Raw genomic sequence first — 26915 nt, 5'->3', positions numbered from 1 at the left:
TGTCATTTAAAGCTTCTGTTTCCTTATTTATTTTCATTTTGGATGATCTGTCCATTGGTGTAAGTGAGGTTAATGTCCCCCACTATTTTTGTGTTACTGTCGATTTCCTCTTTTATAGCTGTTAGCAGTTGCCTTATGCATTGAGGTGCTCCTATGTTGGGTGCATATATATTTATAATTGTTATATCTTCTTCTTGGATTCATCCCTTGATCATTATGTAGTGTCCTTCCTTGTCTTTTGTAACATTCTTTATTTTAAAGTCTATTTTATCTGATATGAGTATTGCTACTCCAGCTTTCTTTTGATTTCCATTTGCATGGAATATCTTTTTCCATCCCCTCACTTTCAGACTGTATGTGTCCCTAGGTCTAAAGTGGGTCTCTTGTAGACAGCATATATATGGGTCTTGTTTTTGTATCCATTCAGCAAGCCTGTGTCTTTTGGTTGGAGCATTTAATCCATTCACGTTTAAGGTAATTATCGATATGTATGTTCCTATGACCATTTTCTTAATTGTTTTGGGTTTGTTTTTGTAGGTCCTTTTCTTCTCTTGTGTTTCCCACTTAGAGAAGTTCCTTTAGCATTTGTTGTAGAGCTGGTTTGGTGGTGCTGAATTCTCTTAGCTTTTGCTTGTCTGTAAAGCTTTTGATTTCTCCATCAAATCTGAATGAGATCCTTGCTGGGTAGAGTAATCTTGACTGTAGGTTCTTCCCTTTCATCACTTTAAGTATATCATGCCACTCCCTTCTGGCTTGTAGATTTTCTGCTGAGAAATCAGCTGTTAACCTTATGGGAGTTCCCTTGTATGTTATTTGTCATTTTTCCCTTGATGCTTTCAATAATTTTTCTTTGTCTTTAATTTTTGCCACTTTGATTACTATGCGTCTTGGCTTGTTTCTCCTTGGGTTTATCCTGTATGGGACTCGCTGCACTTCCTGGACTTGGGTGGCTATTTCCTTTCCCATGTTAGGGAAGTTTTCGACTATAATCTCTTCAAATATTTTCTCTGGTCCTTTCTCTCTCTCTTATTCTTCTGGGACCCCTGTAATGTGAATGTTGTTGTGTTTAATGTTGTCCCAGAGGTCTCTTAGGCTGTTTTCATTTCTTTTCATTCTTTTTTCTTTATTCTGTTTTGCAGCAGTGAATTCCACCATTCTGTCTTCCAGGTCACTTATCCATTCTTCTGCCTCAGTTATTCTGCTATTGATTCCTTCTAGTGTAGTTTCCATTTCAGTTATTGTATTGGTCATCTCTGTTTGTTCTTTAATTCTTCTAGGGTTTTGTTAAACATTTCTTGCATCTTCTCGGTCTTTGCCTCCATTCTTTTTCCGAGGTCCTGGATCATCTTCACTATCGTTATTCTGAATTCTTTTTCTGGAAGGTTGCCTATCTCCACTTCATTTAGTTGTTTTTCTGGGGTTTTATCTTGTTCCTTCATCTGGTACATAGCCCTCTGCCTTTTCATCTTGTCTATCTTTCTGTGAATGTGGTTTTTCTTCCACAGGCTGCAGGATTGTAGTTCTTCTTGCTTCTGCTGTCTGCCCTCTGGTGGATGAGGCTATCTAACTATTTTATTTTTTTAATTTATTTATTTTATTCATTTATTTTTGGCTGCATTGGGTCTTCATTGCTGCGTGCAGGCTTTCTCTAGTTGCAGTGAATGGGGGCTACTCTTTGTTGAGGTGCACGGGCTTCTCATTGTGGTGGCTTCTCTTGTTGCGGAGCACGGGCTTTAGGTGCATGGGCTTCAGTAGTTGCAGCACGTGGGCTCAGTAGTTGTGGCTCATGGGCTTCTAGAGCGCAGGCTCAGTAGTTGTGGTGCATGGGCTTAGTTGCTCCGCAACATATGGGATCTTCCCGGACCAGGCTCGAACCCGTGTCCCCTACATTGGCAGGCAGATTCTTAACCACTGTGCCACCAGGGAAGCCCTACACTGAGTATATTTAGACCTAACAGTATTCTTTCACTCTGAGCACATTGATACTTGATGAAGTACTGTCTACACTGAGTACATTTAGACCTGAGCTTGTTCTGTCTATACTGGAACATTTAGACCAGAATATTTTCTGTCTATGCTGGGAAATTTAGACCTTACCATCTTTTTTACACCAAGTACATTTAGACCTGACAGTGTTCTGCATACACTAAGATGTGAGACCTAGGTAGAGACCCAGCCTTGCCTCAGTCCTGGGAGCCTCAGGGTGGATGTGGAGACCTGGGTAGAGACCTGGCCTGGCCTCAGCACTGGGAAGCTCTGTGCTTGCATCCAAATGTCAGTGCTCAGATGTCTGGGGTCTGGAGCTGAGGTGTGCTTGTCTGGGTAACAGCCTCCTCTCTGAGTGTGGTTACCTGATCCTTCCAGGGGATGCATGCTGAGGGTCAGTGCTGTGGTAGAGGCCTCAGTTCTCATCCCTGTGAGGTTCACCTTCCCTAGGCCTCATGGAGATTCCTCAGGTGTGCTACCTGGTAATTATTCCAATTCACCAGCATGCACAGGGCGAGTAGGAAGACAGGTTTACCTGGTGAATTGATTGCAGGGCATGTGGACCTGGGCTTAAGGCTGATGGACAGCAGGTGAGGTTGCTTCTGCACTGTCCTTCCGGTCGACCATCCATCCCCACTCTCTGGGCCTGTCCTCCTTTTTCAGTCCTCCTGTCCCATGAGTTTTCTCATCACCTCAGTGAGAAAGGAAAGGGCTGAGCCTGCCAGAACCAAGGTTGTGTGTTCAACTTTAGCATGAAAGCGTTAAAAACAATTAAAATAACATAGAACCAAAGTGGAAACAGGAGGGGACTGACTTCTCTGGGCCAAGTGTGGGGAGAGAAGACGGACCCTACACTTCTTTCTAGGGTCCCAGGAGGTCCAGGAACCTGCCTTGTTCACACATATGGTCCCACTTAGCATAGCCATAGTGTCCTGACTAAGGTAGATATGTGACCCCAGGTGTGGAGTCTGGGGAGGTGGGGGTCACCTGGTAAGTGTGACAGGTAACCCCAGGTTCAGGGTCTCGGGAGCTGAGGGTCACCCTGGTAAGTGTGGACGTGTGACCCCAGGTGGGCGGTTTGGGGAGGTGAGGATCACCCTGGTGAGTGTGTACGTGTGATCCCAGGTGCAGTGTCTGGGGAGGTGGGGTCACCCTGGAGAGTGTGGATGTGTGACCCCAGGTGCAGGGTCTGGGGAGGTAGGGTCACCCTAGGGAGTGTGGACAGGTGACCCCAGGTGGGGAGTGTGGGGATTGTGTGGGTCTCACGCCACCTGCACGGGTCAGGATCACGTGTACATCTGCTTTTTGGCTGCAGTGTGTCTTGTACCCTCTGAGATTTCCAACATCTGAATTCAGGCTGTTGCCCTGACTAACCTGTGGTCCCTTTTCTTGTCTTAATCTTGTCACATTCATTTGAGGACAGGCACGTTTGAGCGAGTTGCTGTTCTGTGTTCTGCTGAGTGACAAATAACCCTTGGTGGTATCATATTAATATCATAGCATATTGTATATCTAATCTGGGAGGGGGTCACCACTATCTGGGTTCCCCTGGACAGAGCTCAGGTATCACAAACTAGCCCCCCTAAGAATGGTCCCTCATGTGCCATGGGATGGTACCATTATGGCCCCCAAGGTGAGGGATGGTGCTTGGGCCTCACACATTTGTGATAAAGGGGAGTCTAATTGGAATCCCAATTAATAAGACATCATTTAAAAAATTTATTTTATTTTAAGTGAAATAAAACATACATTGCATACACTTTACAATCATCACCATTTTAAGTGCACGTTTCTGAGGCATCAGATATAGTTACCTTCTCGTGGAGCCATCACACCATCCCTAGAACTTTTCATCTTGTAAAATCAAAACTCCACAACCACGAAAGTCTCACTCCCATTCCCTCCCACTGTCCCGGCACTGCCATCCACCTCGGTCCATGAGTTGTCAACTCCAGGGCCCCCATTTGAGTGGAATCCTGCAGTGTTTGCTGAGGGATCATTTTGGAAGAGCTGACTTTCAGTCTGAAGCTGTGCCTGTTTACATCTGAAGAATCTGCATTTAGGGAGAGGGTGTATGAAGGACAGGGTGTCCAGGGTGCAGATGAGCCAGGACCTGACCAGCTGCCTGTTGGGTCCTCTGGTCCAGTCTCTTGGGCTGTGCCTCATCTGTATCATCACTGTCCCCGCTGGCACCCCTGGGGTATTGTCTGAGCGAGATTCCTCTGGTGCCCCTGCTCTCCTCCCCTCTTCCTGTTAGTTGGGGAGGGGGCTGCTTGCTGGGTGGTCTCTACTCCTGTGGCAGGAAGGACCCTGCAGGGTGGACCCATAGACTGCGGGGTGTGGTCCCAAGAGCATGGGGCCCATGTTGGACACAGCATCAGGGCTGTGACAAGAGCTCAGGCCACTTCATCACCAACACATAATGTTCCCAAGACTCCGCTCAGGAGGGCATGATGGGTGGTCTGGGACCCCAGAGGCCCTGTTTCTGTCGTGGAGTTCAGAGAGCACATCCCCCATGGGCTCCAAATTCACCCCTGCATCTCAGCCATCTCCTCCTGTCCTGTCTTTGAATGCAGGAAAACAACCTCTACTGATCATTGTCCACAACATAACGCCAGGTCCTGTCAATATTAGGATTCTTTAATTTAGGTGTCCTGGGATAGCAGCTGTTTTTTAGGCCTAAGAAGGAACAGCTCATGAGTGGAAAACATTTTCAGATGAAATTAACATTTGATGATTATCTCTATGCTACTCCCTTATTGACTTTTTTTTTAATTCCATTGATTTCTTTTTATATATTTATCATTTATTTTATTTGTTTATTTTTTTGGCTGCATCGGGTCTTAGTTGCGGCACGTGGGATCTTCATTGCGGCATGCGTGATGTTTCGTTGCAGCGCGCAGGCTCTTTGTTGCATGGCGCAGGCTATTCTCTAGTTGAGGCGTGCGAGCTCAGTAGTTGTGGCACGCAGGCTTAGTTGCCCCACAGCATGTGGGATCTAGTTCCCTGACCAGGGATTGAACCCGCGACCCCTGCACTGGAAGGCGGATTCTTTACCACTGGACCACCAGGGAAGTCCCTTATTGGCTTCTATTAGTTATAATTCTCCTGGTTTTAGATCTGATGTGGGGATTATAGAGGAGTCAACATTTAAATCTTCATAATCTGTGTATTCGTAGCTTCAGCATCATTACTGACCCATAGTTTTTATGGTTTGGGAAAAGTTATTGAATTCATGTATCATGCAAAGGATTCACAATGATGATAGGGCAATTAAGATTACAATGATGGCTGGCAAATTGTTCAACTTCTCTTTACCTGTGCATCTGTTTTACCCATATGAGTCAGTTTAGTTGTCAATATTAGTGAAATAATATAGAGGACTAGAAAACTTATTTTAAAAATGATTATTAATGTGTGATTATGAAAATGTAAAAGTTCTTCCATAATAGATGATGCTGCATCTTGAGAGCCTAGATGAAACGGATGTGCCTTAGTGATACACAGGATTTTTGCCTATGATTTAACTTTGACAAAGTTATGTAATTTTTTACTATTATCTCATTTATTGAGAAAGAAATAATGATTATGGTGTTGGCTTAACAGCAGTTGAAAAGAATTCGATTCCTTCCTTATTTTAACTTTACATAGCAGTGTATGAACAGAGGTAAAATGACAGAGCTAGCATTAGACTGTAAATCTAAACACAGAGATTGAGCCCTCTTTTTGCCAAACACTGTGGTGAATCAACAAATTGAATTGTAACTTCAAAGAAGCAGCTTCAGTTCTGCTGGTGCTTTTCCCACCTTTTTTTCCTTGATGGCAAAATTAGATTGAAGCCAGTTGACTAGAGTACATACCTATTAATGAAAATTTATTGGGGTGGAAGAACATCAATCTAGTAAGGATTTAGCTTAATTAAAGTCTTTGATTGGCACTCAATTGATGTAGGATAGAGTCTTGCAATCTTTATTTTCAGGAATTAAGTAAATTATACTTGCTCAGGGCTTTGCAAGCTCTTAGTCTAAACTAAATTAAATTGGTCTAAACTAAACTAAACCTAAATTCCTAGTCCAGCACCGATAGAATGGGTGTTGTGTGTAGTAATCGTGTGGGTATTATGATTGGTAATGATAGGAAGGTTATTTCTTTGTATGTTCAAGTTGTTTTGTCTTTGTGTTGTGTAATGAAGGGAATATAGTTAGTGATGTTATGTATGTTAGCTGCAAGTAGAAATATATGCTGAGGACTGCTGTGATGGCTATTAGTGTTGGTAGAATGATGTTGTCATTTTTGTTATCTCTTGGATAATTATTCATTTGGGCAAAAATCCTGATAGTGATGGGCGATGTCCTAATGATACTATAATGGTGAGGAAAAGGATTGTGATGGGAGGTGTTTTATCTCATGTGTGTGATAATGATACTCTTGTAGTACATGATCTGGGCATAAATAAGAAGGTAGTGTTGTTATGATATAAATTAGTATGTTTAGGATTGTTATATTTGGAATATACATTATAATAGCTGTTATGCATCCTATATGGGCAATTGATGAGGAGGCTAATTTTTTCTAGGTGAGTATGGCTAAGTCGGCCTCAGCTTCCAATTATGATTCATAATATCACTATGATTAATAGTATGTTTAGGTTGATGGATGGTGACATGTGGTATAAAACTGATAGGGGTGCAAGTTTGTCATGTTAATAGCATCAGGCCTGCTGTTCATGGAACACCTTGTGTTACTTCAGGCACTCAGAAGTGAAATGGGGAAAGTCCTACCTTTGTGACAAGGGTGATTGTCATGAGGGTGGATGCTGCTGCATTAAAGATTTTTGTTATTCATTGTGTTCCTTGACCAGAGTATATTAGATTAATGATAATAGCCATTATAAGTAGTATCGATGTGGTGGATTGTTTTAGAAAACATTTGTTGAATGTTTCTATAGCTCATGAGTTAAATTTTTTTATTAGAATGGGGATAATAGTAACCAGTGTGAGCTTGTTACTACAATTATGGTTCCTGAGATGATGGTCAGTAGAATGATAGTAAAAATAGGGTTTCTTAGTACAGGAAGGATACACAACAACATTTTGGGGGGTATGAGCCCGATAGCTTATTTAGCAGACCTTACTATTGCATGTGGTGTTATGTGGTAGCATGGAGAATGTAAAATTCTTAAGGGTAGTTTCAATTCCTATGATTCTAGGAATAAGAGCATTTCAACCTCTATTATTTACTCTATCATAGTGACTCTTTTCTCACACATATTACTTATGTTTGTGGTGCAATGCCTGATGTGATGACAGGTGATGAAACCTCTCATATATAATACATAGGGCTAATGTTAGTGGAAAAAAATTTTATAAGAGATGTAAGTCAGAAAGAGAAAGACAAATACCATATCATATCACTTATATGTGGAATCTAAATATGGTACAAATGAACCTATCTACAAAACAGAAACAGACTCACAGACATAGGCAACAGACTTCTGGTTGCCAAGGGGGAGCAGTATAGGGGAGGGAAGTACTGGGAGTTTGGGATCAGCAGATGTAAACTATTATATATAGAATGGATAAACAACAAGGTCCTACTGTATAGCACAGGGAAGTATATTCAATATCCTGTGATAAACCATAATGGAAAAGAATATAAAAAAAGTCTATATGTGTATAACTGAGTCACTTTGCTGTACAGCAGAGATTGGCACAGCATTGTGAATCAACTATATGTCAATGTAAAATAAAATTTAAAAAAATAAGAGATGTATAAGTTGATCCTATCAAAATTGTGCATACGATGCTCGAATTCATAGAAAGGAGATTGTTAGGAGTGTTTTAATGATGACATTAGCTGTATATAATTCTGGTATGTAGGAAATGCGAAATGCTCCTAAAAATAAGATTGTTATGAAAATGTTTCTTATAATGATATTGACATATTCTGATAGGGAGAACAGAGCAAATGGCCCTGCTACATTTTCTACATTGAAGACAAATACAGGTTTCTCCTTCTGTTAAATCAAATGGGGCTCCATTGGATTTCTGCTAGAATAGAGATAATCGATTTCTGGATGGGGTCAGGAGGAAAATTAGTTACAGGTGTTCTTGTGTGCCAAATAAAGGTTGGCACTTGCCGCCTATCTCTACAAGGATTAACTCACAAGCTGCTGAGACCACTGACTTTCAACAACCCCTGAAAGGAGTTCAGGGCAGAGATCAGGAATGAGGCCCTCTGTGCTCTGGGAAAAACTGGCAGAACAGGCCTTCAGATAGTTAGATATTTTCAGGAGAAGATTTTATGAGCCCAATTCTTGCATCTCCTCATATCTAGAAAAGCACTAAAATCTGTCATGGTGACGTCTGCTTCATGAGACTAGCAGCAGCCTTCTGCAAAATCACGTATGTACTGACCTTCCTCCCTACCTCTTTGGAGCAGTTTTTCAGAGTTGTTTGCAATGCTGTCTCCTGGGCTATAGTCCTCATTTTGCTCCAAATAAAACTTAACTCACAACTCTCACGTTGTGCATTTTTTTTCAGTCGACATGTGTAATAATTGCTGTTGAAAGTGTAAATGATCCATTTATCAGTAGGACTGATAAGAGAATAACTGCTACTGTTACTTCATATGAAGTTTCCTGTGCTACTGCCCATAGAGCTCCAATTACTGCATATTTTGAATCTGAAGTTCATCCAGGTCAGAGGATGGAATAAATGGCTAGGCTTGATATGGCTAAAATAAATAGTATGCCTAGTTTATATTAATTAGTGGATAAGGTATAGGAAGAGGAATTCATATTGTGAGAGCCAGGGTTAAGGCTAGCATTGGCACAATAATAAACATATAAATTGATGATGTTGATGGTCATAGTGGTCCCTTAATAAATAATTTGACTGCATCAGCAGTGGGCTGTAATAATCCATAGGGGCTGATGATGTTTGGCCCTTTCTGGATTTGAATATAGCCTAGGATTTTCCATTCAGTTAATGTAAGGAATGCTATGGCGAGTAAAATTGGGTAATTAGTGAAAGAATGATAATTATAAACATATTCTTAGGAAGAGGACATGAACCTCTGGGAATAAAGGTTTAAGTTTTATGCAATTGCTGGGCTCTGCAAACCCTAACAAACCCTGTCTACAGTAGGGTATGTATAAATTAATTGAATGTAGATTTTATCATCATTTAGTTTGAAGGCGCTTTTGTAAAGTGGGCCTTATTTCTCTCATCCTTTCATACTGAGACAAATGTATAATAGACAGAAACCGACTGGGATTACTCCAGTCTGAACTCAGATCACATAGGACTTTAATCATTGTACAAACAGACCATTAATAGCAGTCACACCATTGGGATGTCCTGATCCAACACTGAGGTCATAAACCCTATTGTTGATATGAACTTTAGAAGAGGACTGAGCTGTTATCCCTAGGGTAACTCGTTCCATTGATCAATATTTTGAATCAATAAGTGGTAAAGCATTTTGACTAGTTGGTCTAAATTTTAATCACTCGGAGGTTGTTTTATTCTTTGAGGTCACCCAGCCAAAATTGTTAATCCGTTAAAAGTGATGTTAGCAAAAAAAAAAAAAAAAAAAAAAAAAAAAGTGATGTTAGCCCTTAAAGTTTATTGTTTATTTTTTGGATTAATTAATTAAAGCTTCATAGGGTCTCCTCATCTTATTTCCACCTCTTCACAGGAAGGTCCATTACACTGATTAAAAGAGACAGTAAATCCCTTGTGTGACCAGTCATACAAGTCCTTCTTTAGAGAACAAATGATTAGGCTGTGTTTCCACAGTTGGGATACCACAGCCATTAAAGAGATGTCACTGTGCAGGCAGTGCCTCTAATACCAGAAGTGCTAGAGGTAATGTTTTTGGTAAACAGGCAGGGTTTTTGATTGCCAAGTTCCTTTTACTTTCTAAAATCCTTTCTTAAATGCATACTTGTGTTGGGTTAACAGTGTTTGAATAGATAGTATTAGTTTAGGTTTATTGTTAACTATCAGTGGGCTATCTGTTCTGATATAAGCTTATGCATGGAGAAATATTTCTTGTTACTCATATTAACAGTATTGCTTCTATTAATTAATAGATTAGTCCAGTATTAAATTAGAAGTTGGTTTATTTACTATTGGTATTAAGATGAATGTGTTGTTGACCTTGAATGCTTTCTTAACTGGTGGCTGCTTTTAAGTCAACTATGGTGATATTTATGCATACTCTCTAGGGAAGGTTGTATCTTATATCTAAGAAGCTCTACCTTTTTATAATAACATTTAAAATTATGTTAAAAGTTATGTTTTTAAAGTAATATTTAAAGTTAAACTAAAATTCTTTTCTGGACCACCAGCTGTCACCAGGCTTGTTAGGCTTGTCACCTCTACTCATAAATCGTTTTCACTATTTTGCCATAAAGATGAGTTTGTTCTTGTAAACTGTTCATAAGTAGCTTGTCTGGTTTCAGGGTATTTAACTTAAGTTCTCTTTGTTAAAGTTTTCTAGTTAAATCATTATGCAAAAGGTAAAAGGGGTAAGTTTTTGCTACTTTTAATACTTCTTCCATCATTCCTTTATGGTACTTTATCTATAGCACCAGACTTAAATTTCTATATCCTATACTTTAGATGTTGAATGAATGTTTTATTTAATTTACTTAATGATAGTTGAATTTGGTGGGAAGTTTGGGCTACTTGTAGTACAAAGTGTTCACGCAGTATGAACTCGCTTGTGTGTGAACTAGGTACTTTTCTTTTCTTATTTATTTATTTTTATTTTGGCTGTGTTGGGTCTTCGTTGCTGTGCACGGACTTCAGTAGTTGTGGTGTGCAGGCTTTGGTAGTTGTGGCACTCGGGCTCAGTAGTTGTGGCTCGCAGGCTCTAGACCACAGGCTCAGTAGTTGTGGCGCACAGGCTTAGTTGCTCCACGGCATGTGGGATCTTCCCAGGCCAGGGATCGAACCCATGTCCCCTGCATTGGCAGGCGGACTCTTAACCACAGTGCCACCAGGGAAGTCCCTAGGTGCTTTTCTTTAAGCTACACTTTGGTTCATCCAAGCACACTTTCCAGTATGCTCACCTCCTTACAACTTATCTCCCCTTGTATGTCTGGAACTTATTGCTGGCATATGAAGTTATCAGTATTTGGAGGGGGAGTGACAGTCAGTGTGTGTGTGTCCTTCATGGCCTGATTCAGTTAAGCACTCTATTCTTAATTTACTACTAAATCCTCCTTTGGTTTTATTTCATAAAAACTTTCATATAAATTATTTATATTCTTGAGGTAGAAAATGTAGCCCATTTCTTCCCATTCCATAAGTTACAACTTGATCTAACATTTTTATGTCTGATAATTATGCTTACTACTGTTCCTTTCTAGGGTTTCCTGAGGATGGTGGTGTATATGTTTGGTGAGGTTTATTGGGGTTTATCGATTATAGAACAGGCTACTCTAGCAGGGTATGAAGTACTACCAGGTCATTTAAGGTTTAGGTTGATGCTAGTAAGTACTCTAGTGAATAATTTTGTTGTTATAATTATTTGAATTTAGGGCTAAGTGTAGTGGGATAGCTAATCCCAGTTTGGATCTTAGCTGCCATATAGTCAAAAATGTTAAGTCACTTTTGTAGCTTATTTTTATTTTAGCTAGGGCTTTTTAGCTTAGCTAGGACTTTATTTTGGGGTAATCTTTAACATGCTTTACGCTGTATTTCTATTAATATGGGTTAATCTTATGACCAAGGTGGCTGATATGAAATTTGCCAACCCTAATTAGTTAATATAACTTACTCAAACTTTCTTTTATGTCTTAATTTTTATCACTGCTATTTTCCATGGGGGCGAAATTAAGCAAGGCATTGTGAGCTACTTTTTAGTGTGCTTGATGCCTGCTCCTTTTAATCTTTTATGATTTAGAGGGCATTCTCAATGGGACGCAGATACTTGCATGTGTAATTTTATAAGAAATTAATAGGCTGGGACCACACCTATGTGTTTATGGAGTTAATAAGTTCATCTAGGCATTTACAGTGCTTCATTTTAATTATTAAGCTACATTACAGGTTAAGCAGGACTTTGTACATATAAGATTTCTGTATTTAAGTGATATATTGGTGTTTGGGTTGTGTTGAAATTAGTATTGAAATATTTAATATTTTTTCTTATGCAGAGTATTAAAACGTACTTTATTATTTATTTTGTTTGAAGTAAATGGCAGATCTAGGGGGATGTCTTTCTGTATAAGACTTCTATAGGTAATTGGTATTATGAGGAGGCTAGTTTGTAGTTATACTAACTTTGGGTTGGTGAGGTAAGGGCAATATGTTTGTTAGATGAGTTAGTTGACTCCTGTGTAGTTATATGCTTTGCCTTGTTTGGGAGGTTTGGCAAGGCAATAATGGCATACAAAATATGAGATTTAGTGGGAAGTAGGAGGGTTTGATTAAGGAAGCTATTTACCTGAAACGCATGTGCATATGTACATACATGTGTAATTGCTCTATGTACTGTGACCATTGACTCAATAACACATTATAGTTGCTTTTGTTGGTAAATAATATTCAATTTAAGCTCAGTTACAAGTTGCTTGACTGTGTTAAGGCCTCTGATGGCCATAGCTGAGTCACAGCACCCCCAAAATTTAAAAATACCAAATGCATGAAACCTGTTATGTGTTAACATGGGGTGTTAGTCATTAGTCCATCAAGATGTCTTACTGAAGTAGAACGAGTAGGCAATTTTAGGTGAGATGGCCCTTAAGTAAGATGCAGATGCCAGATATAGTTCATTTACAAAAATCCCCATGGTTCATGGGCCCAGAACAAAGAGAGAGGCATGTTTGTGGGCGGGTTGATGATTTATTATGGCTTACTGATTAAGCTCTCGTTATCAGTTATGATAAACATGTTGACTGGAAATGATTTGACTTTATGTGGTATATATGATTAATAAATGTATGTCCTATGTAATAGTAATCATGTCAATTATCCCTATGAATATCCTTAGGGGCTGGAATCTAATATGGATTGAACTGTTTTAATGTGTTATGTAATACTAATGGACTGAGGTACATGCTTATATGCATGGGGTAGATAATTAATTCACAATTATACATATATGTACCATGTATGATAAAGCATATTATGTGTTTATATATGTGGGAGGGCACATAATGCACAAATACATAGTAATGTTAGTTTTTATGATGTCATTTTTAAATACTTATATATTACTTAAAGATAGTGTTTATGTCCCATAAGCAAATTGTTCAGGGCATAGTTTAAGTAAAATTTCAGCTTTGGGTCCTGATGGTGGAGCTGGAGCTTCTTCCTTGAGTCTTAGTGAAATATGTTCTCCTTTTCCGGTTTACAAAACCAGAGTAATAAATATACTACAAAGACTTCATTTTAGGAGGTTGTTTTCAATAATGCTTGTTAGTGGTATTAGAAGAAAGTATAGAATAGATGCTGGTTGTCCAATGATAATAAATGAATCATTAATGGGTTGTCCTCCAATTTATGTTAGTGTTAATAAGTCTGCTACTAGTACTCAGAATAAATATTGGCTAAGAGGTCAGAATGTTATACTCTGTTGTTTTGATGTATGAAGTATTTGGACAATTGCTAAAATTAGAATTGAGAAGATTAAGGCTAGTACACCTATTTTTTTGTGAATGGATCATAGAATTGTGTATGCAAATAAGAAATATTATTCTGGTTTGATGTGGGGGGAGTGTTGGAGGGGTTAGCTGGAGTATAATTCTCTGGGTCCGCTAGAAGTTCAGGTGAAAATACTACTAGTATTAGTAAGATTAGAAATAGGAACAAGGCACCCAAGATATCTTTAATTTTGCAGTATGGATGAAATGTGATTTTGTCCATATTGGATGAGATCCCTGTTGGATTATTAGAGCCTGTTTCATGAAGGACTAATAGGTGAACAGCTGTTACAGTTGCAATAAAAAATGGGAGGATAAAGTGGAAAGTGAAGAATCAGGTAAGGGTGGATTTATCAACTGAGAATCCTTTTCAGATTCATTTGACTAGGCTAGGGTCAATGTAAGGAATTGCCGAAATGACTGTTGGTCCTCAAAAGGTATTTACCCTCATGATAAGATGTAATAACCTATGCTGTGGCTATTACTGTAAATAGTAGGATGATTCCAATGTGTCATGTTTCTAAGAAGGGTGCAAGATCCATAATACAGGCCTTCACCCTACATGAACAAATAAGCAAATTAAGAATATGGAAGCTCCACTTGCATGTAGGTATCAGATAATTCATCTGTAGTTTACATCTTGGTAGATATGCATTACAGGTGAGAAAATGGTTATTGTATCTGATGTATAATGTATTGCTAGGAATAAATCTGTTAATATTTGTAAAATTAAACAAATACCAAGCAGGGAATAGAAACTTCACTATGATGAGATATTTCATAGGACTGGTAGATCAATAAACTTGTCGTTAGCAATTTTGATTAATGCGAGGGATTTTTGAATGTTGATCATTAGTGTTCTTATAGTTGAAATACAGTGAGGATTTTTCATGTCATTGGCCATGGTTACATTCCATGTAAGAATAATGATGACATACACTGTATTTAAGTACTATTTTTCTAGTTACTTGTATAGGCTTTTCTTTAAAACCTTCACAAATTTATTGTGAGCTTGTGTTAATTGTGAGTGTTAGAACTGGTTGTGGTATTGTAATGAATTTTGGTGGCTCATTTTTGGGCCTAATGGTTTTAAACATGTATTTAGGGTAAACGTTAATAGTTTGGGGTTATACAACAGCTATGGCTACTGAGCAGTATCCTGAGATTTGAGTGTCTAATAAAACCGTCTTAGGTATATTTTTCATGTTATGATGGAAACGCAAATTAGAACACAATGCGATATATATTCGTATACACTAAATGGTTATAATCAAGAACAAACAAATAAACGTGTTGGCAACAATGTAGCAAAACTGGAACCCTTACACATTGCTTATGGAAATGTAAAAGTTCAGACCATATGTTTGGCATTTCCTCAAAGAGATAAAAATACAATTACCATTTGATTCAACAACTCCACTCCTAGATACAGGCCTCCAAAGAATTGAAAACAGGTGTTCAAACAAAAAGTGGTACACGAATATTCATAGCAACAGTGTTCACAATAGCCCAAAGGTAAAAACAATTCAAATGCCCATCAGTGGATGAATGGATAAGCAAAACAGGGTAGATCCATAAACTTCCATATTATTCTGCCATATAAGAAATAAAGTAAAATGGTGCAGCCACTGTGGAAGACATTATGGCAGTTTCTCAAAATCTTAAACATAGAATTAACATATGATCTGTCAATTCCACTTCAGGGTATATACCAAAAATGTTTGAAAGCAGGATCTGAAACAGATATTTATACACCCATATTCATAGCAACATTATTCACAATGGCCAAAAGGTGGAAGTAACCCAAATGTCCACGGATGGATGAATCCATAAAAAGAATGTGGTATATACACAAAGGAATATTATTCGGCCTTATAAATGAAAGAAATTCTGACACATGTTACAACGTGGATGAGCCTTGAAGTCATTATGCCAAGTGAAATAACCTTGTCACAAAAGGTAAACGTTATATGATTCCACTTATAAGACGTATTCACAGAAGTGAAATTCAGAGACAGAAAGTAGAATGTGGTTACCAGAGGTTGAGAAGCATTTGTGTTTAATGGATGCAATTTCACTTCGTAAAAATGAAAAAGTACTGGAGATGGATGCTGAGGATATTTATAAACTCCCTGGAGTTTCTCTTCCCTGGAACACTCTTTCAGTTTCACCTGAGTTGCAATTCATTTTTTTTTTTTTAATATTTATTTATTTATTTATTTGTCTGCGCCAGGTCTTAGTTGTGGCATGTGGGATCTTCATTGCGGAGTGTGGGATCTTCATTGAGACATGCAGGATCTTTAGTTGCGGCATGCATGCGGGATCTAGTTCTCTGGCCAGGGATCGACCCTGGGCCCCCTGCACTGGGAGCGTGGAGTCTTAACCACTGGACCACCAGGGAAATTCCTGAATTGCAATTCTTAAGACCTCGAATAAACTCTTCTTATTTGCAGCCTTCTGCATTGTTTTTTGGTCCACACTTCATATAGGCTTCTTGGCCCCGAATTCCCTATCTCAGGGGATAAGGGTGTCTCTTTACCACCCTTATGGGAGTGCACTTTTCATAAGGGAGATATATTTCCTGCTTTCAGGGGGATAGAGAGGATGGTCAGCCATTTCTTAAATAACTTTAATTCAAAATAATCACTATGCCATTGTGGCATATTTTGGAGTGGGCCAAGCTGAGCTTCAACAGTACACATAGGTTGGATATATTTTCTTGCATTGTCATTGGGGCACATTTAGCTCCCACGTGTACATTTTTAATACCATTCTCTAATAAAAGGAACCAGGGCTCTTTGAAGAAATGGCTGATGCTAGGACTGAGACAGTAAATATATAAGCCAGGATAATCTTGAAAGTAAGGAAGTTCCAAAAATAAAAAATAAAAAACCCACAAGACGGAATTATGTCAAAGGAAAACAGGAGCCAATGGAAAGAGCTCTCAATAGCCAAATCAAGAATGAACTGGGGTGTATGTATCTTTTCAAATTAGTGGATTTTGGGGTTTTTTTTTTATATTGGAGTATAGCCAATTAACAATGTTGTGATAGTTTCAGGTGCACAGCAAAGTGACTCAGCCATATATATACATGTATCCATTCTCCCCCAAACTCCCCTCCCATCCAGGCTGCCACATAATATTGAGCAGAGGTCCTGTGCTACACAGTAGGTCCTTGTTGGTTATCCATTTTAAATATGGCAGTGTGTACATGTTGATCCCAAACTGCCTAACTATCCCTTCCCCCTGGTAACCATAAGTTCGTTCTCTAAGTCTGTAAGTCTGTTTTGTAAATGAGTTCATTTGTATCATTTTTTTAGATTCCAAATATAAGTGATATCATATGATATTTGTCTTTCTCTGACTTACTTCACTTAGTATGGTAATCTCTAAGTCCATTCATATTGCTGCAAATGACATTATTTCATTCTTTTTTATGGTTGAGTAGTATTCCATTGTGTGTGTGTGTGTGTGTATATATATATATATATATATATACCACATCTTCTTTATCCATTCATCTGCTGATGGACACTTAGGTTGTTTCCATGTCTTGGCTATTGTAAATAGTAGTGCTATGAAGACTGGGGTGCATGTATCTTTTCGAATTAGACTTTTCATCTTTTCCAGCTATATGCCCAGGAATGGGATTGCTGGATCATATGGTAGTTCTATTTTTAGTTTTTTAAGGAACCTCCATGCTGTTCTCCATAGTGGCTGTACAAATTTACATTCCCACCAACAGTGTAGGAGGGTTCTCCTTTCTCCACACCCTCTCCAGCATTTATTATTGTAGACTTTTTGATGAAGCCCATTCTGACTGGTGTGAGGTAATATCTCATTGTGGTTTTGACTAGCATTTCTCTAATAATTAGTGATGTTGAGCATCTTTTCATGTGCTTATTGCCCATCTGTATGTCTTCTTTGGTAAAATGTCTATTTAGGTCTTCTATTTAGGCCCATTTTTTGATTGGGTTGTTTTTTGATATTGATCTGTATGAGCTGTTTGTATATTTTGGAAATTAAGCCCTTGTTGGTTGAACTGTTTGCAAATATTTTCTCCCATTCCACAGATTGTCTTTTTGTTTTGTTTATGGTTTCCTTTGCTGTACAAAACTTATAAGTTTGATTAGGTTCCATTTGTTTATTTTTGCTTTTATTTCTTTTGCCTTGGGAGACTGACCTAAGAAAACATTGCTACAATTTATGTCAGAGAATGTTTTTCCTATGTTCTCTTCTAGGAGTTTTATGGTGTCATGTCTTATATTTAAGTCTTTAAGCCACCTTGAGTTTATTTTTGTGTGTGGTGTGAGGGAGTGTTCTAACTTCATTGATTTACATGGGGCTGTCCAGCTTTCCCAGCACCACTTGCTGAAGAGACTGTCTCTTCTCCATTGTATATTCTTGTCTCCTCTGTCAAAGATTAATTGACCACAGGTGTGTGGGTTTATTTCTGGGCTCTCTACTCTGTTCCATTGATCCATATATCTGTTTTTGTGCCAATACCACACTCTTTTGATTACTGTAGCATTGTAGTATTGTCTGAAGTCTGTGAGAGTTATGCCTCTTGCTTTGTTCTTTTTCCTCAGGATTGCTCTGGCAATTCTAGGTCTTTTGTGGTTCCATATAAATTTTAAGATTTGTTCTAGTTCTGTGAAAAATGTCAGGGGTAATTTGATAGGGATCCCATTAAATCTGTAGATTGCTTTGGGTAGTATGGCCATTTTAACAGTATTAACCCTTCCAATCCAAGAGCATGGGATATGTTTCCATTTCTTTGAATCACCTTCAATTTCCTTTATCAATGTTTTATAGCTCTTGGTGTATAAGTCTTTCACCTCCTTGGTCAGGTTTATTCTTATGTATTTTTTTAATGCGATTTTTAAAAGAGATTGTTGTTTTTACTTTCTCTTTCTGATATTTCACTGTTAGTGTAGAGAAATGGAACAGATTTCTGTATGTTTATCTTGTATCCTGCTACCTTGTTGAATTCGTTTATCAGTAGTAATAGTTTTTGTGTGGCGTCTTTAGTGTTTTCTATATAAAGTATCATGTCATCTGCATATAATAACAATTTTACCTCTTCCCTCCCAATTTAGATATCTTTTACTTCTTTTTCTTGTCTGATTGCTGTGGCTAGGACTTCCAATACTATGTTGAATAGAATTGGTGAGAGTGGGCTTCTTTGTCTTGTTCTAGATTTTAGCAGGAAGGCTTTCAGCTTTTCATTGTTGAGTATTATGTTGGCTGTGGGTTTGTCATAAGTAGCCTTTATTATGCTGAGATATGTTCCCTCTATACCCACTTTGGTGAGAGGTTTTTTTTTTATCATGAAAAGATGTTGAATTTTATCAAATGCTTTTTCTGCATCTATTGAGATGATCATGTGTCTTTGATGATCATCTTTTTGTCTTTCCTTTTGTTGATGTTGTGTATCACATTAATTGATTTGCATATGTTGAACCATCCTTGTGACCCTGGGATGAATCCAACTTGATCATGGTGTATGATCCTTTTTATGTGTTGCTGGATTCAGTTTGCTATTTTGTTGAGGATTTTTGCATCTATATTCACCAAAGATGTTTGCCTGTAATTTTATTTCTTGGTAGTGTCTTTGTCTGGTTTTGCTATCAGGGTGATGGTGGCTTCATAGAATAACTTTGGAAGTGTTCCCTCCTCTTCCATCTTTTGGAAGAGTTTGAGAAGGATGGGCATAAGTTCTTCTTTGTATGCTTGATAGAATTCCCCAGTGAAGCTATCCAGTCCTGGACTTTTGTTTGCAGGGAGCTTTAAAATTACAGATTCTCTTTTACTTCTAGTGATCAGTCTGTTCAAATTATCTATTTCTTCTTGATTCAGTTTTGGTGAGCTGTATGTTTCTAGAAGCTTGTCCATTTCTTCTAGGTTGTTCAATTTGTTGGCATATAATTGTTCATAGTATTGTTATAATTTTTTGTATTTCTGCAGTATTGGCTGTTATTTCTCTTCTTTCATTTCTTATTTTGTTTATTTGGGTCCTCTCTCTTTTCTTCTTGGTGAGCCTGGCTAGAGGTTTGTTGATTTTTTTTATCCTTCCAAAATACGAAATCTTGGTTTTATTGATTTTTTTCTATTTTTTATTTCTATATATTTCCTCTGTGATCTTTATTATTTCCTTCCTCTGATGGAAGGAAATAATAGTTTTGTTTGTTCTTCTTTTTCTAATTCTTTTTGGTGGTAGATTAAGTTGTTTATTTGATATTTTTCTTGTTTTTTTGAGGAAGGCCTGTATTGCTATGAACTTCCCTCTTAGGATTGCTTTTCCTGCATCCCATAGATTTTTGTACAGTCGTGTTTTCATTGTCATTTGTCTCAGAGTATTTTTAAATTTCTGCCTTGATTCCATCATTGACCCATTGGTTTTTTAGTAGCATGTTATTTAGCCTCCATGTAATCTGGTTTGTTTTTTTTTTCCTCATTTTTTTTTTGTGGCTGATTTCTAGTTTCATGCTGTTTTGGTCAGAAAAGATGCTTGAAATAATTTCTACCCTCTTATATTTGTTGAGGCTTGTTTTGTGTCCTCGTATGTGGTCTATCCTAAAGAATGTTCCATGTGTGCTTTGTTTTTGAACATCTTTATTGGAGTATAATTGCTTTACAATGGTGCATTAGTTTCTGCTTTATAACAAAGTGAATCAGTTATACATATACATATGTTCCCATATCTCTTCCCTCTTGTGTCCCAAGTGTGCTTTTAAAGAATGTGTATTCTGGTTTTTTGGATGTAATGCCCTGAAGATATAAATTAAGTCTAACTGTTCTATTTTGTCATTAGGATCTCTGTTGCCTTATTGATTTTCTGTCTGGAAGATCTGTCCATTGATGTCAGTGGGGTGTTAAAGTCTCCTACTATTATTGTATTCCCATCAATTTCTCCCTTTATGTTTGTTGATATTTGTTTTATGCATTTAGGTGCTCCTATTTTGGGTGCATATATGTTAACGAGTGTAATACCCTGTTTTGTATTGATCCTTTTATAATTATGTAGTGTCCTTCTTTATCTTCCTTTATGGCCTTTGTTTTAAAGTCTATTTGTCTGATATGAGTGTTGCTACCCCTGCTTTCTTGTCATTTCCATTTGCATGAAATATCTTTTTCCATCCCCTCACTTTCAATCTATATGTGTCCTTCACTCTAAAATGGGTCTCTTGTAGGCAGCATATTGTAGGTTCTTGTTTTATTATCCAGTCTACCACTCTATGTCTTTTGATCAGAGCACTTAGTCCATTGACATTTAAGGTAATTATTGATAGATATGTATTTACTGCCATTTTAAACCTTGTTTCCTGTTGATTTCATATTTCTTCTTTGTTCCTTTTTATTTTTGTTTTTCCTTTTGTGGTTTGATTAGTTTACTTTTGTATTATGCTTGAGTTCCCTTCTTTTTGTTTTTTGTGAATCTACTGTATGTTTTTGATTTGTGGTTACCCTGGTTTTCAAGTATGTTAGCCCATTACTATATCTACTTACTTGAGACTGGTAGTCATATAAGCTCAAACACATTATTAAAAAAAATTCTACATTTTCTCACTCCCCTCCCCCACATTTTATCATTTTGATGTCCTATTTTACATCTTCATGTTTATCCTTTTGCTATTCACTGTAGTTAAAACTGCTTTCACAAAATTTTTTTCATTTAAAAAAAATCTATATACCTGCTTATATAAGTGATCTACAATCCTTTTATACATTTGCTTTTCCTACTGTGATTTTCCCTTTCCTACAGATTTTTGCTTCATTTCTATTTAGAAATGAAAATAAATATTTCAATATTTCTTTTAGGATAGGTTTAGTATTGCTGTATTCTTTTAGTTTTTGCTTGTCTGAGAAATTCTTTCTCTTCTATTCTAAATGATAATCTTGGTGGGTAAAAAGTATCCTAGGTTGCAGGTTTTTCCCCTTCAGGACTTTGAATTCATCTTGCCACTCCCTTCTGGCCTGCAAAATTTCTGTAGAAATTTTCTATCACCTGTAGAAATCAGGTGATAGCTTTATGGGGGTTCCCTTGTAACTAACACTTTGTTTTTCTCTTGCTGCCTTTAGAATCCTGATATGCCTTGGTTTAGGTCTGTTTGGGTTCATCTTGTTTGGGACCCTCTGTGTTTCCTGTACCTGGATGTGTTTCCTTCTTTAGGTTTGGGAATTTTTCAGCCGTAACTTATTCAAGTACATTTTTGATCCCTTTTTCTCTTTCTTCTCCTTTGTGGATCCTTATTGGCATGCTTTATATTATCCTATAAGTCTCATATGTTGCTTTTGTTTTTTTTCATTTGTCTTTCTGTCTGCTGTTCTGATCAGATGATTTCCATTATTCTATCTTTCAGATCACTTATTTGTTCTTCTATATTATTTACCTTGCTATTTATTGCCTTTAGCTCAGTCTTCATCTTGGCAATTGAGTTGTCTAGTTTTTTTTTTTTTTAAGAAACTCACGTTCTTTTATTTATTTATTTATGACTGTTGAGTCTTCATTTCTGTGAGAGGGCTTTCTCTAGTTGCGGCAAGTGGGGACCACTCTTCATTGCGGTGCGCGGGCCTCTCACCATCGCGGCCTCTCTTGTTGCGGAGCACAGGCTCCAGACGCGCAGGCTCAGTAATTGTGGCTCACGGGCCCAGTTGCTCCGTGGCATGTGGGATCTTCCCAGACCAGGGCTCGAACCCGTGTCCCCTGCATTGGCAGGCAGATTCTCAACCACTGCGCCACCAGGGAAGCCCCGAGTTGTCTAGTTTTGATTGACTTCTCTTTAAAGTTTTTAGTTCCTTGTTACAGTGATCTGCATTTCTATTGATAGCCTTTCTTAATTCCTTCAGCATTTTTATTACCTACTTTTTGCCCTCAGGGTCTGGTAGACTGGAGAGGTCTGTTTCATTGTTTGTTCTTTCAGGGGATTTCTCTTGTTCTTTTAATTGGGAGTGGTTCCTCTGCTTCTTCATTTTACTTATATTTCTCTGACTCTATGAATTTAGGAGAAATAGTTATCTACTGTTGTCTTGAAGGCCTGTTTTTATGTGGGAGCATCCCTGTGTAGCCTGCACAAGTCTAATATTTTTGGTGCAAGGGCTGTTTTTGGTATGGATGCCTGCCATGTCTTTCCTCAGGATGTGTTGGTCATTATCCCCTTGATAGGGGGCATGATAAGTGTTGTGGTGACCAGAGTCTGCACTGGATGTTAGACAGGGCCTCCTCTTTGCTCCATGGTTGTCACAGCCCTTTTGGGGGCAGGGTCTGCTCTCCAGTTTTTGGAGTAGAAGTCCCCAGATCCAGTTTTAAGCTGAGGTGTGAGGTAGGTGTAATTGGAGTGCTCCTGCTGGGAAAGGAGCCACTGTGTGTTCCTCTCCAAGAGCTGTCCTCCAAGACTTGTACTCTGTGATGTTGCCTGTCACCCATTGTGTGTGCCCATAAAGTACACTGTTGTTGGCACTACCCTTGGGTCCACCTCTGCTGTGGGAGCACTTGGGAATCAGCTCAGATTTCAGCCCCGCCTCTGTGTGTGTGCACCCATAAAGCCTGCTGCTGCTGGTGCTGGACCTACCTTAGCTACGGGAGCACCGGTAATCACCTTGGATGCCCCCCAGGTGCTGCGCTCACAAAACTGCCAGAATGAATCTGCCAAAGTTGCACACCCACTGGGAGTCAGCTCAGAGTTCAGCCCTCTTGCCCCCCAGCGCTTGCATGCTCCCAGAACTCATAGCAGTGGAGCTAGGCCATTGTGAGCAAGCTAAGAATGAGGCTGCTATGACGGGGCCACACCCCTCCCTTCAGGCGGGCATTGATAATGGGGCTCTTATTGTGGAACTGGACTCCATCCTGCTCTCACCACCAGTTGTGGCTCAGACCACACTCCAGGTCCTTTGGGCTGTCTCTGCAGAGCCAAACTGAGTCCTGGCCCTGGGTCTGTCCACTGAAGCCTGGATTTCAGCACCCAGCCGATGCATACACCGGCAGGTACATGTCTCAGGCTGGGGTGTGCAGTGAGGTGGCCAGGTGGCCTTCTGTGCAGGTCTCTCTCTGTCCTGCCTGCTGCAAGCAGGCTGCTGCACTCTCCTCTGAGCCTCTGAAGCTCTCTATCTGTCCCAGCTGATCTCCCAGCCAGTGAAGGGGGTTCCCAGGATGAGGGCACCTTTCCCCTTTCAGAATTCCCTCCCTGGGGCATAGGTTCTGTCCTGATTCCTTTTTTTTTTTTTTGCCCTTTCGTCCTATCCAGTTATGTGGTGATCTTGCAGCTCTGGTTGTATGATATCATCTGCCAGTGTTCTGTAGGTATTCTGTGAGAATTATTCCACATGTAAATGTATTTTTTATACATTTGTGGGAGGAGGTGACCTCCATGTCCTTCTATTCCATCTTGATCTCCTGTCTGCTCTCAATTGCTTTGCTCCATTATCTACATTGTAGGCTTCGTCCCACCCACTCTGTTCTATATATAGACTATCCCTTTAGGGATAGCTTTAGAGCCTTCTATCTCTTGCCTCTCTCCCTGGGTGGAATATCTAAGGCACTTCTCTGGAGCTAGGGACAGGAACCCACTTCCCTTAAAGTGATACCTGTGCTTTCTGACAGGGTGCTGAGCTGGAGTGGCAGCCTGTTTGCCTTGGCACAGAATCTGTACTCTACAATTGACCTGTGGTGAGGGAGATTGGGGCCCCAGTATTTTCATCATGCTGCACCTGAGGTGGAGCCTCTGCCCTATGAAGGGGTACTAGGTGGAGGAAGGGAGCATTGATTCTTGGCTGCACTGACCTAGGATTGAGCCTCTGTAATGTGGAGCTGGGGACATAAGAAGGGCTGGCAGCCTGACACTCCTGGGGAGATTCCATATCTCTTGACTGGAGCTGGAAGAGGAGGGATACCTATCTTCTAGCCTCACTCCATCAAGCTGAGTTTGGAGGGAAGAGAGGGGGTGGGTCAGGGTTAAAGTGCCACAGAATGTCACTGTTCTTACCAAGATGTAGCAGACTTTCCTGATTTTTTTTCATGTGCTGACTGCCCTTAAGTCAATTTCCAGGATTGCAATGGTTGTTTTTTTTTCTTTATAGTTTTCACCAGCTTTGCTTGTTTTACTGGTGTGTGGGTCAAAGTTGATCTTTGTGTGCTCGGTTTATTTACTTCAAAAGCCACATGGAGCCATCAGAGAAACCGTGGCTTTCAGAAATATTATCACTAATCAGAAACCCAGTGTTCATTTTCCTCAGGATTGTTGTGTATGTTTTACCTGTAGCAAATATTTGCAGACCATAAAGCAAATAATTAAAATTAATGCCTCTACATTGTAACCTTTAACATGCATTTATCTGTGTTTTATCTATTTATGCACAATGATGAGCATCTGAACTGCCCCTAACCCTGACCCCTGATTCTGACCCCCACCCTGACCCCTACCCCTACTCCTGACAACTACCCCTGACCCCTGATTCTGACCCTTACCCTGACCCCTATGGAGTCCTTAACCTGATCATAAACATGAACACTGGAAAATACTTGTAATTTTCTAATGGCACACATTTTTAGGATTGTAGTTATGCAGTAATATATAATTGATAAAGGTATACTTTTGATTTCTCATGTCTCACTGTATCTCCAGTTACAATTCTTTACTAGGGTTAGTTTCTAAGCAAGAATCTGAAGTACAAACCAACCTCTAGTATTTATTTATTTTTTCCCATATTATGGGGCTGTAGTCAGAGGTAGCCCGAAACCTATCCCCCAACATTAATCCCTATACCCTGACCCCTGATGAATTGACACATAATCTCCTTTATCCCTGGATACTCTTTGCTCTGAAATCTACTTCATCTGATATTACAATAGCCATTCCAATTTTCTTGATTGGTGTCAGCATGTATATTGTTCCATGTTTTTACTTTAACCCATTAATATTTAAAGTGAGTTTCTTATAGGCATTTAGAGTTGATGCTTCCTTTTTTAAAATTCATTTTGACATTTAACAATGTATTTAGCTGGTATGCTTCATTTGGATAGTTTGTATTGCTATGTCTTCAAGGTCAATAATCTTTTCTTCTGAAACGTCTATGCTGTCACTAATTCTATCCAGTGGACTGGTAATTTTTTATTTGCTGCCCTGCCCAACACTCTTTTACCTTGTTTATATTCCCACAAATATATCCTTAAGCTTTGTTCTAGGACAGTTACTTGGAAACAGCTTCTAAGGTCTGGATTTTAAGATTTATTATCCTGGGTGAGACTGTTAAGTCTACGCCAGTGGTTCTTAACCAAGGTTGATTTTGCTCCCCACCCCAACTTTGCAGGAACATTTGGGACATTCTTAGTTGTCACAATTGGAGAGAGGGTGCTCCTGGCATCCAGTGGGTTGAGGTCAGGGATGCTGCTAAACATCCCACAATGCACAGGACAGTCTCAAAGAACATCTGGCCCCAAAGGCCAACAGTGCCAAGATTGAGAAACCCTGGTCTATGCAAGACCCTTCTGAGTACTCTAGCCAATACCCTGTGACTCATGAGGTTTTCCTGTCTATCTCCTGTCTGTAGGGTTATTCCTAGCCCTGTGTGGGTGTAGGATATTCTTCCTTCTAGTCTTTGGGTGGTTCTTTCCCTGCCATTGGGTAGTTTCCTCAGATCTCTAGAGTCCTCTCTCTGCAACTGTCTCATTTTTAGTACCATGCCCTGCCCTGCAAACATCTCTGGATATCTGTCATGTGTCAACTCAGGGAATCTTCCAGGCTCTTCCTGGGTTCCTTCTCACTCCATTGTAGCCTGGATACTCTCTCAACATAATAAGCTGGGGCAATAATTGGGTTCACCTCTTGGAAATATCACTGCCCTTCATTGCCTGGAGTCCAGTGTCTTAAAAACAGTTGTTTCAAATATTTTGTCCTTTACTGGGTTATTTCAGGTGGGAGGGTAAATACAGTCACTGTTACTCCATCTTGGCCAGAATTGAAGTCTGTAAGGGGTATTACTGAATTTAATGTTCTCTCTCTGTTCATGAGACTTTTAAACTTTCCTTTATGCTGGTCCAAATTGGAATGCAAATAAAAAACAAGTAAATCAGGGTGTCAACCTGTGCATATGAATTTTCTTTCAGTTATTCTTTTTGGAAGAGATGTAACAAGTCACAATATATTTTGAATTTAGACGTTTTGTTTTAATAAACAACATGAATCCAAAATAATTTTGTACAATGTACCTTGACCAAAAGAATGCTTTAACTTCCCAAATGGTCTTTCTCCATAAGATGAAGCAGTTGATCTT

At 39.0% G+C, this 26915-nt stretch overlaps 1 protein-coding gene across 1 annotated transcript in view; it reads right to left on the bottom strand.

The window, feature by feature from the left end:
* VAMP7 (vesicle associated membrane protein 7) overlaps window positions 1-26915 on the bottom strand; it is a 99060-nt gene that overhangs the window by 4314 nt on the left and 67831 nt on the right. The gene's annotated exons all lie outside the window — the stretch shown is intronic.

This window comes from Balaenoptera borealis (genome assembly GCF_965194805.1).
Source record: "Balaenoptera borealis genome assembly, chromosome: X".
NCBI classification, from domain to species: domain Eukaryota; kingdom Metazoa; phylum Chordata; class Mammalia; order Artiodactyla; family Balaenopteridae; genus Balaenoptera; species Balaenoptera borealis.
The sequence above is the reverse complement of the archived record's forward strand: the minus strand, read 5'-3'. Positions and strand labels throughout refer to the sequence as shown.